General features: G+C 54.8%; 1 protein-coding gene across 1 annotated transcript in view; it reads right to left on the bottom strand.

The window, feature by feature from the left end:
* SNX29 (sorting nexin 29) overlaps positions 1-14,213 on the bottom strand; it is a 510,558-nt gene that overhangs the window by 412,272 nt on the left and 84,073 nt on the right. The gene's annotated exons all lie outside the window — the stretch shown is intronic.

The following is a 14,213-nucleotide window of genomic DNA, read 5'->3' as shown; positions in this document are numbered from 1 at the left end:
TAAAATTAATTAGGGGGTCAGTAAACTGGTGGTGAGAGAGAGGAACACAACACGAGGGGAACTGAAGGCTCAGAAGACAACGTGCAGCAGAAAGCTACCCGAGGGCAACGGGATTTAGAGAAAAAGCAACAGGGGCCTTGAGGACGAAGACCAGAAAAGGTGGCTTCCTTCAGGCCAATAAGGTGCTCAGATCAGGAAACACAATCCCTGCCCTTCCTAGCAGGAAGCTAATTGATCTTTCCTAAAAATGCTGATTCAGGAAATGGGGTCATAGAAGAGGCCTGAACTGCCAAAGGAACAGCTCAAAGATGAAGAGGCACACACTCAGTCCTGGGAGGGATGGGACTAGACGTGGGTAGAAAGGCCGGGGCTTTCAACCTAGGGCGGAAAGGACATCGGTCATCTGAATTTCCGAAGAGCCCACAGGTCATCCTCTTAAGCAGAGAGCCCCAGAGCCTCCTAAAGTGGTTGGCTCTGCTGCCTGGACCCCGAAAAGCTGTTCTCCATTGCCCCCCAGTCTGCCCACCATCCACTCTCCACCCAGTGGCCAGAGTGGCCCTCCTCTGCTCCAGAGTCCCCATCCACGCAGAGTGACCGCTAACGCCAACCCCCCCCCCCCCGCCCCACTCTCCCGCTGCCCCTGGCTCATTCTGCCTAAGCCACACGCAGCACCCTCCCACCCCCAAGGCCTCTGCACTGGTTGTGCCCTCTGCTGGGAACTCTTCCTCCACTAAGCTCCCTTCCTCACTGCATCAGGCCTCTCCTTCAAAAGCCCCTCACCAGAAGGGCCTTCAAAGACAGCAGGCCACAGAGCCCCTCGGCCACTCTCCATCTGTGCTCGTGTTCTGCTTCGTTTTCCTTCCGAGGACACAGCCTCCCCTGATAGATTTACTTGTTTGTGGTCTCTGAAATTCTCCAATAAAACGTAAGCTCCCTGTTTCCTGTTATCCCCCTTGAGCAGTGGTTTTCACCTGAGGTGGGGGGGTTGCCCACCCCCACAGAACATCTGGCAACGTCTGGAGACACATTTGGCCCTCGAGTAGGGGAGGCCAGGGCTGCTGCTAAGCCTCCGACAGCGCCCAGCACAGCCCCCACCGCAGGGAAAGACCCAACCTAAATGTGAGCAGAGCTGAGGCCGAGGGAACCTGCCCCGGAGCCCAGAGCTGCGCCGGGCACACAGGAGGCCCCCAGTGTCTGTTGAATGAAGGCCTGAATAAGTGAACAGCCAGAGGCAGCAGGTCACCAGGTGTGGGAGCCAGGCCCACAAGGTTGCAGGCGCTCCTGGCAGGGACTCACTACCGTGTGAGGGGAGGCGAGCCCCTTCATCACCAAGACCCAGCTCTTGCTCGTCAGTAAGACAGGGATAATGATACACCGGCCTCGTGGGCTGCAGGGCAGAGCCGCCAAGGATGGGGGGGGGGCGGAGAACCGTAACCTGCGGAGAGCAGAGCCCGGGGCACAGAACACACCGAGTCCATCCTTATTCATGTGAGTCCCGGCGGCCCGCCTCCACTGTCCGTAATGGTTGGTGTCCAGGCTCCTCTGCTCCAAGCCCCCGTCAGAACCAGCCAGGTGCAAGGGTCGTAGGTCACAGAGCGGTGGACTGCAGGACGTCTGCGCCACGTCCTGGAGGCTCAGGCACATCTGGGCATCCTGCTTGCTCCCCTCAGAAAAAGCCCAACTCGTAAGCGTTCCCTGAATCAGAAGCGCATGGATGCTGGCGCGATTCTCCCGAACCCCAGCGCAAGTCTGAGAACCAGAGCGCCGTGGCTGGGAGGAGCAGCAGAAGGCCACGGAAAGACCCCAGAGGCGAGGGACAACCCACCCCGAGATGGGCTACGTCTGTTCCTGTTCCCTGAGGTCTCCTTATTTCCCCTAAGCTCTGAATTCTAAATAAATCAGAAAACTCAGCAGGAGAGGTCAAATCCCACCTGGGCCATGGCATTCTCCCCACCCAGCTCTGCCCCCCACAAGCCCCCAGCACATGTGCCCCAGCACACGGGAGGTACCAAATACTGAGCCCCAGGAGCGGAACCGAACCTCCCTGCTACACATGTACCCCACTTCTACGGCTGCTTCCGTTTTGTGGCTTCAGGGAGAACAGGACCAGGGAAAAGGGCGGCACAAAGAAACGCAGCCCGGCTCCCAGGGAGAGGAGTCATGGATTGGACGCTCAGCCAGTCACCCAGCAGGTTTGGGCGCCATTCTTATGGGCTCTATTTTATCCAAGGTTGCCAGCGAATCTGTGAGGCAGAGATTACTGATCCCATTTTGCAGAAGAGGAAACAGAGCCTCGGGAAAGTCACCCACCCACAACCATATACCTAAAAACAACCTGAATTCGAAGTCTCTTCTCAAGGGAAGGGCTCTGTGTTGGAGAGACACCAAGTGTCTCACTGTCCATCTCCATGGGGAAGAGGTGTCCCCAACTTCCCGCCCCCATTTCCCTGCCCCTCACACACTGCTCCCCCGAGGAACGGGGACTTGTCCCGCTTAGGAGCCTGGCAGGAGGCACTGAGCATGTCCAGCCTAGTCCCTTGTGGGTTCCCTCTCTCAGGGCCCACCAGCTGCTCACCCACCCATGGGGTATGCTCAGGACCTGGCCCTGTGGGGTCTCCACCTGACCAGTGAACTCAGGGTTGACATTTTTGCAAGTCCACCAGCTCACAGCTTTAAAGCGATTTTCCAGGCAGCTCTATTGATAAGACTACCATTCTGATCTGCATCTCTCTGTCTGGTGACACCTAAGCTGAGTCCTAAAGACGAACAAGCGCTCTGTAGGCCATGATGGGGGACACAGGGCGGGGGGAGCTCCAAGCAGGAGGACCAGCAGAGACAGTATCCTGAGCACCTGAAAGCTCAGGGTGCGGGGGCCTGAGGCAGCTCGGTGCTGCTGAAAAGCAACCGGACACCCTATCAGAGGGTGAGGGGCAGACGCTCCGCCAGCCCTGTCCGTCCAGTCCGGCAGCTATGACCTTCCGGAGGCTGAACTCCACCAAGGTTAGAGGCCGGGGGCTGGGGGCGGCTAAGGTGGCTGGGACGAGTGGGGAAGGCAAACTCTTTACTGTGCCCCATTAGTATCTTCATGCAGGTGTATTCACATACAGAGCACCAATTTTAACAGTTATCTTTAAAGGTAACGTTTAAGATCCAGGAGAGGAGGGGCAAGAGGTAGAGCCAGAACCGAAACAAAAGCACCCCTCCCTGTGACTCCTCAGACCCTCTCACAGGTGGGTGCTCGCCCCCTTTTAGGACGTGAGCCCCCGGGGCCTGGGGTGTCCCCTGGGCCCCCACTGCTCCGGTGACCCGCCACCTCTACCCCGAATTCAAACCCAGTAAGTGCCTCCTTGATGCAGCTCTACAAACGTGAGCTGCCTCAGCTCTGTGCTGGCACAGTTCGAACAGAGCTGCTCTCTCGAACAAGTCTGACTGGTGCTTCATCCCCTGAGCAAGGAGCCTGCTCTGAATCAGCTCGGAACTACAACACACCGTTACATAAGCCACTGCCAGGCCCAGCCGAGAGCCCACTAGGAGGCTCAAGACCAAAACCTATTCCTGGCTGAGGGGTCAACGAACCCCCACCCCTGAATGTCTGTTAGCAAATTAGGAGACTGCGTTGTTAAGGGGGTGGCAGGAACAAAAGAGACCTCAGGCTAGAAGGAGGAAATCCCAAAAGCGGGGGGAAATCACATTTGGCTCAAAAGGACCAGGAGCACAGACACGATACTGAGACCCAGAGAGTTCACGGCAGTTCACGGCAGCCCATGGGTACGGTCAAGGGAGAGCCTCCCAGGGAGTGACCCCAGCCGAAAGTAGGGGGTCGCCCCGAAAGACAGGCTCCTGGAAATGCGCTGGGCCCCCTCAATCACAGCCTTCCTGAACGGAGGGCACGCGGCGAGTCCCCCCGGCCGGGCCAGTCACCTCCCCTCTCTGCAAAATGGGCCAACAGCCGCCCTACGGTTACAGGACTGCTGTGAAGAGTGAGTGCGCGTGGCAAGAGCGGACCCAGGACTGGGCGGCATCCCATCACTTCTTCAAGGGCCTCCTGCCGGCGGGAAGAGCCCCTCCAGACCTACAGGGTGTCCCACAGCGTTGAGCAGGGCTCAGAGGTGGGGCTCGAGGACTCCTTGCTCAGAAGCCTTTGCACACGGCTGCCCTCTCCCTGGCGTGCCCTCCCCTCCTCATCAAGGCTGCCTCAACCCCACCCCCCGCCCCTGCCCCTCAGCCCTCCCCTCCTCTGGCCGCCTGGACAGCAGCCCCATCCCTAGAAACAGCCCAGAAACAGCCATGTATATCAGTGTGCGCAGCACCCCGCACTGGGCTGGAGGCCCCTCGATCCGAAACTCTGATTAGGATTGCCCGCTCCGGGGGGACTCATTGCAGGTGCCCATAGGCAACAAAGAATACAACACGCCCACATGACCCAACTGCCTGCCTTTCCCTCATGCAACCATTCTTCTTTTGCTTCTGGGTTTTCTCACCACGGTTACTTCGAAGAGATTCTGAACTTCCCATGGGCAGAGGCCATGGAACAAGAATGCACATATGCTGAACGCACTGCCATAAGTACTTTATGTTAACCCCTCACAACAACCCAGGGTGCTGGTACTCTTATAACCTGCAGTTTCATGATGGGGAAACTGAGGCACAGAGCTTCAGAGTGGCAGAGCTGGATCCCCTTCACCTTTGACTCCTCGGCACCTAGAACAGTGCCCAGCGTGTGAGAGACGCTCAGTAAATGTTTGTGGACTGAATAAACAAATCAACAGAGAAGTGAGGCATGCCTAAATTCCATCTGGAACATTCTAACTACCAAGACAACGACTGAAGGTCTAGCAGATAACATTCAGCAAGAAGTTTCCCCTTTAAAGAAACTCGCCCAACTCAAGCACTTGTGTTGGCCGTTATCAACTAGATTCACTCCTTGTGCTTAAGGGGGCAAGGGAGCAAAGGGGCAAGGGGCCTCCCCCTCCCCTCCTCAAACCGAATCATCCAAACCCGGGCCAAGCAATCAGCCGGCCGTGGGGCCTTGCCACCTCCTCTGAATCATTACTACAGCACCCTTCAAGCTGCAGACTGTTTGGAATTGTGCTGCCAGGCAATGAGCCAGACCTCCTCACTAGTACTGAGACTCCCTTCCAATAATAGCTGGGACAAAAAAGGACCCGCTCAGCAAGGCCTATTGACAACCAAGGATGTTTTTCCTGCCCTCTGCCCTGGCTCAGTACCAAAAGTGAGGAGAAATCAAAAGGAAACAATCACATTGATTATCTGGGCTTACCTCTCTCTACTCCCTATCATTCCCCACCCGACCCCCCCCCCCCCCCCCCAAGAAAGGAAAAAAAGGCAATGATTAGGATTGCAGTGATGAATAAAACTCCACGGATAATTAATTCCATCTCGTGAAAAGCAATGACAAAGGAGAAATATTTTCTAATTAGCTTACATTCCTTTTTCAAAACGGGACCAGACACCTATACCTCCTCAGAAAGCCACTGGCAACGTACAGCCCTAGTTAACTCACGGCAGATACAATGTTCTGTGCATGCTCAGTGCTCTTCAACTAGAAAAGACTGCTGTTCCCGCTGCCATCACCATCCCCACCTCACAGTTAAAATAGGGCACAAGTGCTGGACATCCAAACTCGAGACAGCAACAACCCACAGCTGCAGGAGGAACACGCGGGCGACTGAGGCAGAGAAAGAGCCGGAGCGCCCCCTGGTGGCCGCGGGGCTGCCCTTCCTGCACTGCGCAGGAGGAAAGGCTTAGCCACTTGCTTGCAACTTGCAGCTCCCTGATGATCATATAGTCAAAGAATTCAATTCAGGAGTAGAAACTCATTTTTTACAGAGGGAGTGAAGGCAATGTACGGCTGACATGAATACCAATACGTATCGACTGAAGGAATTCTCAGTAAGTTTAGCCCCAAAGGGCTGCACCTGCTGAATGTGAATGTCTCTACAGTTATGACGATCCAGCTATCACTTACTTGGGTGCATTCCACAGGTGCTTATTCTTATGCACCTACAGCCCCCCCTAAATCACCTTCACCACAGTGACGGAACGAAGCCGCTCCCAAAGACACACCCAAGAACAAATGCTCTCTGGGATTGATCATTTCGTTGGGGTTCATTTCGGGTTCCTTCTTCTCTTAAGTTTCATTCCCTGAGGCATGCAGGAGGCAAGTGGTTAAAAAAAGAAAAAGGTCTAAAACAAAACATGGTTCCTGGAAAGCAGCCCCACTGCCTCCCTCTCCTATCGTGGACTTTCTCACCCTCGGCACTACTGACATCTGGGGATCATTCTCTGCTGTGGGGCCGTCCTGTGCACGGTGGGATGTTAGCAGCACCACGGCCACTACCCAGTAGATGCCAGCAGCATCCCCACACCAGTGTGACCCCCAAAAATGTCTCCAGATGGTGCCCAATGTCCTCTAGGGGTTGAAAGCACCCCTCATTGAGAACCACCGTCCTATCTGACCCTCATTTCCATTCTTACAGCCTCACAGAAAGAGGGTACACATTGATCTCCTCTAAACTAGGAAAAATTAAGGAGTAAAAGCCAGGTAAAGGGAACTGTCGGGGCCTGTGCAGCAGGGAGGGTGTCAGTGAAACAGGAAATCGGGTCTATCCATTTGCAGCTCAACAAGAAGGCCCAGGGACTGCCCTCGGGATGATTAGCCAGCAATGTAATCTTCGAGGAATGGTAATAATAATAGCACGTACAATATGCCAGGCACTCTCTGGAATATGTTTTTCCAATTCTTCTTACCAACGTATGATTTACATAAAGTGTCTTCAGTATTTTTCATGTATTAAATCATTTCATTCTCACAACCCTTTTAGATGAGTACTATTATTCGCCCCATTTTACAGATGAGAATACTGAGGCACAGACAGGCCACATAACTTGCCCAAGCTCCCAGTGCTCATCTGTGGAGGGATGTGGGTAAGAAGACAGCGAGCCTACCCGACAGAAAGATCAGAACAGAAGAGCCACAGTAAGGATAAACAACACCACACTTACTAGGGGGGCTGCGGACACTACGTGCAATTATCGCAAACTGAGCACCTACGTGGTCCTTACTTTTCCCAAGGTCTGGAAAAAGCAAAGGAATTCTCCCCAGGGAAAATCCACGTATGAGCACAAACACACAAATAGAATTTTGCACACGATCGAAGGGCTTCTGCAGTCTCTGAAACTCGCTGCGGGCTCCCAGTGAAGCACCAGAGAAGCACCAGACACAAGATGCTCTAGGCTCCACGCTAGACACCACAGATACCTCGTCGAGAATCCTGTAAGCAGGGAATACTTCATTTCCTCTCGGGGATTGGGAAACCGAGTTCAGAGAAGGTAAAGCATTTGCCCAAGGTCACAGAGCTCTTGAATAGCGGCACTACGGTCTGCCTGACCCCAGTGTTCTTTCCACCCCAAAAGGCGGCCTTCTCAACTCAATTCATCTGCGACCACCCACGCCAGAATACTATAAAAATAAAGGATGCATAAAGGATTTATACGTCTAATCTTCTAGCAGCTCCGGTGAGAGAAACTTGGCAGTGACCATGTAGATAAGGGCTGCTGGCCACTCAGAATTAAAACCCAAAGGTGGCATTTGCCTTTCATAGAGCTTAATTCACCTTTCCCAACTCTGTAAGACGGCGTCTCTTCCAAGCAGTCCACAGGCGTCCGGGCACTCACACAAACCCCACCCTGCCTCTCTCCAAACCACCATGCCTCCTGCATTGGCCAACACCTGGCCTGGAGTAGGAAAAGTTATGGGCCAAATGTCAGCATCAGTAGGTTTATGCTTACTAGCTTCCCAAGCCAAAGGTCACTCAAAGTGAGCTCAACAGTAACACGTTCACAAAGCAGACCGTCAGCACGGAGAGAAGGAAGAGGCCTGCCTGTGACAGCAGAGCAACGAGCCTGACCAGGCGAGACACGAGAAACCTCCAGACTGCGACGACTTGGCTCTTTCACGGTCGCCAAGGAGAATGTAGGGATCCTGACCCCTTTCCCAGAACAGATGGTCAGAGGTGCCAGGAATCCTGGAGTGCAGCCTCCTCCACTTTACAGTTGGGGAAACTGAGGCACAGAGCGACTGAGGGACCCACTGCTATCAGAGCCGGTATCAGCACCAGGTTGTGCTGATTCCCAAGCTAGTGCTCCTTCTGCTAGCACGGCGTGCCTCCCTGGTGAGGGGCAGGTGGAAGAGCTCTCACTCCCCTGCCCCCATGCGGAACTCAGAGCCCTGGGCAGGGAACACAGTGCAGACCAAGCCAGAGATGCAGCGGTGACCGGGGGACTGGCTTTTGGGTCATTCCTGCAGAACATTTTTTTTTTTTTAAGATTTTATTTATTAGAGAGAGAGAGAGAGAGAGAGGGAACACAAATAGGGGGAGTGGGAGAGGGAGAAGCAGGCTTCCCACCGAGCAGGAAGCCCGATGCGGGGCTCGATCCCAGGACCCTGGGATCATGACCCGAGCCAAAGGCAGACGCTTAACGAACTGAGCCACCCAGGTGCCCCTGCAGAACACTTTTAATTCAGGCTTGGGATGCCTGGGTGGCTCAGTCGGTTAAGCGTCTGCTTTCGGCTCGGGTCATGATCCCAGGGTCCTGGGATCGAGCCCCGCATTGGGCTCCCTGCTCGGCGGGGAGCCTGCTTCTCCCTCTGCCTGCTGCTCCCCCTCCTTGTGCTCGCACATGCTCACTCTCTCTCTCACAAATAAATAAAACCTTTAAAAAAAAATAAAAGTTTTCAGGCTTATTAGAACTTGAATCAACATCGGTTTGTTCCTTCACCCCCTCAACTGAAGTTTCTTGAGCCACAACGCCATGGCAGGCAGGATTTTAGGCACTGGGGTGCAGGCAATGAATGAGCAGGCAAAGCACCCATCTTCGAGGAGCTCACATCCCAGTGGGGACACGGAAAACGGACAGTATATTCAGGTCAGGAACGTTTTGAAAACCTGGAGGAACAGAGCAGGTGGCGCAGGCAAGCTCTTTCGGATGTGTGGTCAGGGGAGGGAAGCCTCTTCAAGGAGGGACATCTCCGCAGACCTGAATACTTCCCTCTGAGGGCAGATCATTCCAGAAGCCAGGGGCTTCCAGAAACAGCAAGGAGGGAGAGGAAGGAAACCGCAGCTCCACCACATCCTGGCACGCGGACCTTCCGCAGCCTCCCTCGGCCTATTTCCTCCAACTGGACAACAAGGCCAACACACCCACGTTGCAGGGATGCTGTGACAATTGAGCGACAACACGAATACACACTTGGGTCACAAGAGGCAACACAACGGAGGAGATAAGCGTATTATTAATCTCTTCCAGGCACTCCTTGAAGGAAACTGGAATTGCCCCAGAGACAGGTCTGAACTCGTGAGTGGATCCACTACCTGATGATGGACTGGCCAAGAACCAGGATGGAAATGTCAGGGACCAGGCTCCACAATCCTAGGGGTTTGGGCTCTAATTGGGGTTTAGGGCTTGAACCCTTGGGGCTACTCAATGGGCTCCGAACTGACCCCCCCCAGAAGGTCTCCAGAAGTAAGCGTCTTCACTTTACACGTGAGGAAAAGGGGCCCAGAGAGTCTGGGGGCAGAAAAAAGAAAGAGAAAGGCAAACCTAGCCAGCAAGCCCTGGAGCCAGGGCCAGACCCCCGGATGGTGGCACCAGGTCGCCGCCCACAGAACGGTCTTCCCCCTGCTCTCCTGCAGCACTCAGCACACCCCTGCATTATGGGTGTGAGGGCACTGCCAGGGGACTGCTGACAATTGAAGGAGTGGGGACACCCACGTCAACTCAGGAGTCCCCAGCCTGTGAGGCACAGGGGAGGCCTTCAGGAACCACCGAGCAAGCAAGGGCCGCCGGGGACTTACAGGAAGGACTGGAGGGCACGCTCCTGAGGACACCTGAGGTAGCAGACAAGCTGCACGACCTGCCATATGCAAGAGCAAGTGGCAACGGTCCCAGCACTCCAACCTAAGACCCTCCCCTGGCTTCCTCCCCACTGCTCGTGGGACTCAATCCAATGGAGGGCCCTCTCCAGCACCCTCCGGCTCGGCTCCCCCCCTGCCCAGCCACACTTCCACCGGCACTGCTCACCGCCAACACTACACAGTCCCCTCACCCCTCACCCTCAGCTCTGCCGCCGCCTGAGACCGAACTCTCTTAATAACACCCCGACACAGCCCCCTCCGTGCCCCACCTTCCTAGCCCTTGCGATGTGCAAGTGAACGAAGTTCATGTGTCCGTTCATGTCGCCGCTGTCGGTCCTCCCCTCGGGCCTGGGAACTCCTCGGGGCAGGCTCTTGGCTTCTTTGCTGCCTGACATACCGGCCAAGGTTAGCACAGGGCTGGGGGTCCTGTCAGCCTGTCCCCTTGGCCTGTCCCCAAGCCACGCGGCCAGCACCGGGAGCTGCAAATAGTGCTCTGTGCCCCATCCCCATCTGGTCTCCACATCAGGCAGAGCAGCCAGTGGGAGGGCGGGAGACCCCAAAACAAAGGATACAAGCAACACACGCGGGGGGGAGGGGTTACAAATGTTAAAGGCCTGGAGAGGGGGTGTCCCTCCAGGGAGCGCACAGCCACCCAGCCTCTGAGTGCCATTTTTCCAGCTCTTAAAGTAGCAAATGCATTACAATGTTAGCAACTGGACGCCTGGGTGGCTCAGTCAGTGAAGCGTCTGCCTTCGGCTCCGGTCATGATCCCAGGGTCCTGGGATCGAGCCCCGCATCGGGCTCCCTGCTCAGTGGGGAGTCTGCTCCTCCCTCTGCCCCTCCCTCATCTCGTGCACGCGCGCTCTCAAATAAATAAAATCTTCTAAAAATTTTAAAAAATAAAATGTTGGCGACTATGGTCAGTGAAGGGTAAGGAAAGAAGCAGCTGTCGTCCTACTGGCAACATGGTCACTCCGAAGACGAGACGGCTACTGAGAATAAGCCCATGAATACGGGACTCCCCTCTGGCCCGCTCACCCCACACCCCACAGAATTTACCACAAAGGAACACAGAGCAGAAAAAACATAATGTACTCCAAGCCTGGCGCTGATTCTCCTTTTTCCTTACACTGAGTGAAGAGACTCAGCAAAAACAAACAAACGTGGCTGGTGCACCCCCTTGCCCCAAAATCATCTAGTAAACTGGACTATTACACAGTCATTCAGCAGGATGACCGGGGAGATGAAGAGGGGAAAAATGCTAGCAAATAATGCTGAGAAAGCAGAATGCAAATATTAGCAGGTTGGTAATAGGCACTATTTACGGACGCTCAGCTCTGACGCAGATACTCTTCTCAGCAAATGATGGGTGCTCGGGGCATCCCGGTGTTTGGATACGGAAATAGGCCCTGGGAGGCTGGAGAACCCCGGGGAAGCCTGGGGAACCGGGCGGCCGGGCTTCAGGGCACGCCCTGCAGGCCGGGACAGCACAGGCGGGCTGCAGTCCCCCCCACCCCAGACGGCCCTGCACACCCCGAACACAGACACACACTCACCCGCCCAAAGGGCAAGTGCCCGGAGGCAGAGGTACAGGTGTTCTCCTGGGCTCCAAACTGTCTTTACTACTTCGCTAAGTGACTCATTCTTCCCAACAGGCTTTGTGTGTTCTTAAGTACCAGAGGGCCTCGTAGAAAGAGCAGGAATGTGAGCCTGGCCACAACGTTCTCTTGTGGGCACTTCGTGACAACAAGAATATACACCCAAAAAGCCCAGGACAATACCCTGTGCCACTTCAGAGGCACCCAGGAGGGGAAGGCTGCTTGGCAGAGGACTTGTCGGTCATGGCCAAGCACCGAGGATGAGCGCCGAGGTGGCCCCCTGTACCCATGATGAAATGGAGCCAGGGAAGGCACCTGGCAGGGTGCGAGGGAAGGTTCCCTGCGTCACAGAGAAGAGTTGGGGCTCCTCTGCCATGTTCCACGGGGTTTTTGAGAGTCAAGCATCTCCCAGGTCAAAGCCCATGTGCTTCCCGTGCTGGGATGGAATTCTCAATCTGGAGTTGGACAGCTCTTTGGACACCGTTCTTGGGACACCCCAAGACTGAATGAATTCCCCCCTCCCCAGCCAAAATTCACATGTGAAGCTCTAAACTTCAATGGGACTGTATTTGGAGGTAGGACCTTTAAGGAGGTAATTAAGGTTAAATGAGGTCCTAAGGGTGGGGCCCTAATTCGGAAGGGCTGGGGTCCTCACAAGCAGAGGAAGAGACACCAGGAATGCAGAGGCAGGCAGAAAAGGCCATCTGCAAGCCAAGGACAGCCGTCTCGCCAGGAACCAGCACTGAGGTCACCTGGACCTCCAGCCTCCGGAACTACGAGAGACTGTTGCTCCGGCCGCCCGGCCTATGGTGCCTTGTCACAGCCACCCCAGCTGGCACCCTGGACCCCCAGACAGGCTCGCTCTTCTTATTTCTCTGGGATGTCACAGGGGCAGAGACAGGATGAGGGGGACACACATCAAAACACCTTCCACCCAAAATTTCTAAGAATCCAGATCTCTCATAGGGAACACACACAGGTGACACAGCGCTGTGTCCAGAAGGCTCGCTGAAATCGCCACCAACCCCTGCCCCAGGAAGCACACCACCACCCCCCACAAAGTCCGTCAATACGAAGTATCAAGGGTCAAGATGTGGGTGTGGTGACACATCTCGAGATTCAAGTCATAAACTCTGGGTAGGTCCCTACTTGCCAAAGATACCAAATGATAAAAGTGGACTGACATTTCTGGAAGATCGTATGAGTAAAGACAAGACAAACAGCCGACATCTTGGCCAGCAGCACGACAACGGACGACCGTAGTGCCGATGCCCAAGCAGGGCCAGCTGCTTCCGGGAGCAGAGCCACGGAGCCGCCGACAAAGCGGACCGCGGTCAGCGGGGAGGGAAAGGCCTCACCCCTGGGAGCGGGAAGCCCGCCTGGAAGCGCACCACTGCATACCCACTGGGGTGCACGAGGTGTCTGCACCCGGACAAGCGGCGAGGCCTGGTGCTCAAGCCCGCAGTCTCCGGGGGCTGTTCTTTACAAGACACAAGAAGTAAGGCAAACCCGGTGTTGTCCGCAGCAGACACACCTCAGAGCCAGAATAAAGTCTCAGCCCTCTACACGAGGTGGAACCCACTCAGAGAGAGAGCACTGCACAGGAGAAAGACGAGGCGTGAAGGAGCAGGGACTCAGACAAGGGGCTTCTGTCCCTTCTCAGTCCCTCTGGTTTCTTCCAGGAAAAAGATCTGAGTTTAGCACTAGCATATCCCCAACCCCCTCGTGCTGCTGCTTAGTCGCCTCTCCTTACAACAATGGGAGGGGGTCTCAGACAGAAGCTGGGCCAGGCAGGGACATCCAGGCGGACTCAATACTGGTTCCTCTCCAGCGTCTTTATTTTCAGTTACCTGCCATTTCCGTCAACTAACAGAGGCTCCCCACTCACTGTACTCAGGCGAAGTTCCCTTTTTCAGTAAAGGCATTCAGGTTTTCTTAGGTGTACCCTTTAAAAATATACACACACATTACAGGGTAAGCACTAGTACAGCGGTAAATAAATAACGGAACTTTGGAAGCCAGTGACTTCAGTGTTCTCCTAGCCCAGGTGCCCCACGTGTATAGACGCACAGATATCCGCTCGGCTGAACTCCAGCCTGAGGAGCGCCGTGATGAACTGCACGCTTCTACTACACGGAGACAGACTGGTCGTTCCCACTGCGCCCACCCTACAGAGTCCGCTCACTTCCTTCTTCATTCCCGACTCAAAGAATGCCAGTTGGCTCCCAAACTCCGCTCTTGGGGGGGCTCGGCTCCCTAGCAGCCAAGGGAGGCCATGGGACTGATGCTGGCCATGCCGATGGGATACCGTGTGCGCCTTCTAGGACGGGGCCTCATGACTGGGGGAGGGGGTCACCTGTTCTGTACCACAGACCCACTCTGCAGTCCGGTGAAACCCATGGGCCTCTTCTCAGAAAAAGAGTTTAAAATACATAAAACACACAAGACTACAAAGGAAACGGATTATGTTGAAAAAGAACTCTCAAAATGTAAAAAAATAAAAGTGACATCGGAATATGTAGAATTCCTGATTATTGCATTGAAAACTATTTTCCAGCACAAACAACATTCTGAGATGTTGTTCATTTCAGGCGCCTGTGACTTCCATCAGGGACAAAGTCACCCATTTTGCTAACACTGCTATGGTTTCTACGGTTTGTTGCTACTTTCATAATTG

The sequence above is a fragment of the Phoca vitulina genome, unplaced genomic scaffold (genome assembly GCF_004348235.1).
Source record: "Phoca vitulina isolate PV1807 unplaced genomic scaffold, GSC_HSeal_1.0 scaffold66, whole genome shotgun sequence".
NCBI lineage: Eukaryota > Metazoa > Chordata > Mammalia > Carnivora > Phocidae > Phoca > Phoca vitulina.
This window is presented reverse-complemented; position numbering and strand designations above follow the sequence as displayed.